This window comes from Tigriopus californicus, chromosome 9 (assembly GCF_007210705.1).
Source record: "Tigriopus californicus strain San Diego chromosome 9, Tcal_SD_v2.1, whole genome shotgun sequence".
NCBI classification, from domain to species: domain Eukaryota; kingdom Metazoa; phylum Arthropoda; class Copepoda; order Harpacticoida; family Harpacticidae; genus Tigriopus; species Tigriopus californicus.
This window is the reverse complement of record NC_081448.1, coordinates 13035178-13038156: the sequence shown is the minus strand read 5'-3', so window position 1 is coordinate 13038156 and position 2979 is coordinate 13035178.

Sequence of the window (2979 nt, the reverse complement as noted above, 5' to 3'; positions counted from 1 at the left end):
AACTAACTTGAAAGGTTTCATGTTCAATTCAAATTTGATGAGCCTTGTGAGGCTGGTGACTTATGGTAGCCACTGAAAATCTCTGTCAGGCCTCTGTGGGGATTCTGGGCCATTTTTGGAACCTTATTTCTAAACTTACAAGTTCTCACTGAGCAGTTTCGTCGTTTTTGTGGCTTGTCCTCAAAAGTATTCGACTTCTTGTAATAAGGGATTATATCATGGGTGATGGATTTTGCCTCTCAGAGCCTCGACACGATGATCCTCCTGGGCTACTGGGGCATTCCACGTCAAACGGGTACACGTTTTGACGAAATCAAGGCAAGTCATCTCCGATTTTGCTAATTTTTAGCACTCTGGTTTATTGACTTAGAAAAACGTCACACAAGTTTCAGTTGCCCAGGCCAACCAAGTTGTATTCTAGGGCCATGTCCATTTTAGGTCAAACCACTTGGCCATCGGTGTTTGAACAGCCATCACTCCGGCTGTATTCATCCAATTGTGATGAATTTTAAATCAAAATACTCCTGTGACAATGGCCTTTCCATAAGAATGTAAAAAAACAACTGACCAAAGTGAAATTAGGCGTGTAATTGCCTTTACTGTCCTTTGAACTTTCCAAAAGCATGGTCCGAATTTTCTCAATTTTCCAGCTTCTGGTAGGAAGGGTCAAGATTCTAGTAGCCATCCAAGAGCCTAGATAGAAGAGCCCAGAGCCTAGATCTTGGGTTACAGAGAGTAATATGGCTCTTAACGAAATGAAATTCCGCTCAATGACTTTCAGTCAACTCCTTTGAATACTCTACTTGTAGGTAATGGAGGTAAAGATATTGAGCAGGTGTCATCTATGAAAGATTTATGTGTAGTCCTCCAAATTACTGGAAAGTTTGATGAGCATATCTAGTTGAAGGTGAGTGAAGTCTTTCTAATGTGTGGATGTATATACTGGGTGTCCCATAAATCGGTGTAGGGCATACTAAAACCGAGCTTAAAACTCATTTTGTCGGAATTGCTTCAATTTTTGCGAGGTTGCGTGAAACCACGCTTGAAAACTCTCGATAAAAAAGCCGTGTCAAAAAAGCCTTCCTCGACCGTTCACGACGACGAGAAACAGGCTGCGGGAGGTGATTGTGGCGCGTATCCAGGACGGCCAGACCAAGGCAGGCATTGCGAGAGCCCTGGGGATCCACGTCAGCAGCGTGAGGAAGGGCTGGAAGTGCTACCAGGACAGGAGGACAACTGACATGGTCAAGCAGACTAGCAGGCCGATCAGTGAGGCCAGGAATTTCATGAAGGACGCCGTGGAGGCCACCATTGCCGAGAACCTGAACCGCTCCATCAGGGGCATGGGCAGGGAGTTCCATGTACCTAGGATGACCATGAGCAGGGTTTTGAGGGAGGACTTGAAGCTAAAGTCCCTGGACGTGGTGCACTGGGACGGCCAGGAATGAGTGCGAAATGGACAGATTATAATGTCAATTTTAGTAAGTGTTTTCGTCTGAAAAAGCAATGAAAACGTCGTGCGATTTTTACGTTTTACTTTGGATGACTTAAAAAACTACTGCGATCTGTAGAACAAACCACGCTCGATGAGATTTTTTCTATAAAAAAGTCGTCAGACGCACCATTTGGGATCTACAGGCATAACAGGACTGGTGCCGCCCACTTGGGCATGGTCAACTTCTTCTGGTGTGTGTATAACTGGTCCTTTGAGTTTGAGCTTTGAAACTTTGTGGGAGTATGGTATTTGCCCTTGGCTAAAAAGTCTTGAAGTTTTGAATTCGTAACTTGAATGGTTTGGCCTTTTTTGTAATGCCACTTGAGACCCTACACCAATTTATGGGACGCCCGGTACGTATAGCACGTTTAAATCAAGAGACAGTACCATGATGCTAACTCTGTGCAAGTCAATTGTTCAGCCACATCTTGAATATGCTTCACCTATTTGGGCTCGAATGAGTTCACTAGGTTTGCTAAAGGTCGAATAAGTCCAAAGATGTTTCACTTGTAGAAACATCGAAGATATGAGAGGGTTCTCGTATTGATTGATTGATCAATCGAGTCCATTTGGAAGGTCGCAGAATACTGTTATTCTTGTTATCGACCCCTTCATTTCGAAGTGTCACATTATTTTATAAAACAATGTCTATATTTAAAGGGAAATCGCTCCCTAGAAAGGGAGGAAATATCATCTTTCCGTTTTTTCCTTTGAAATTGCATCTTGACCTCACAACCCTACAAATGATCTCATTCGAGCTTTTCTGATGTGTTGGTTTGGTTCGAATCAAATTTGTTGGTGGTCCAAATATATAAAGATTGAAAGTTAGTAAATAGACAAATTATAACCTTCCATAGGAAAAGCCCGTGAAAGAACAAACAAAAAGTAGACTGAGTTTAGATAGTTACCATTTCATAATGAGTACAATGATCTTGCTTTAATGGGAAGGGTTTGTGCATTAGCCACTTGTTCCATACTTGGTGACTCCATGACTGACTCAGTGGCCATCCGGGTCTCGGGTCATTGGCCAACTGCCTCCAAGCTCCAATCCCCTCCACGGGGAGAACCATCTGAAAAATATTGACCTTTTAAAGTCACTCTTTGCAATTTGCTTGTGAGCCAAGACGCTGTCCAGTTCTCTAAAAGACCACCAATCCCCGCACTTGTCAACTCTTGACTTATAAGAACATGGTCAACCTTATCAAAGGCCTTTGCAAGTCCAGATAAACGACATCAACTGGAAAACCAGCCACCATTGCATCAGCCACATAGTTTTGAAATGATAGAAGATTTGTGACACAAGATTTGGAGGGCAAAAGTCATTTGGATTTGATGTAGTTATAAAACGGCTTCTTGTTATTTTTTTATCCATGAGGCTTTCCTCAAAAGTCTGTTTGATAAGTTTTTTGACCAAGGTTTTCTGACACTTCAATTTCGTTTCATTATGTGTAGTGGGAAACGCTTTCATAAGGCACCACAATCGA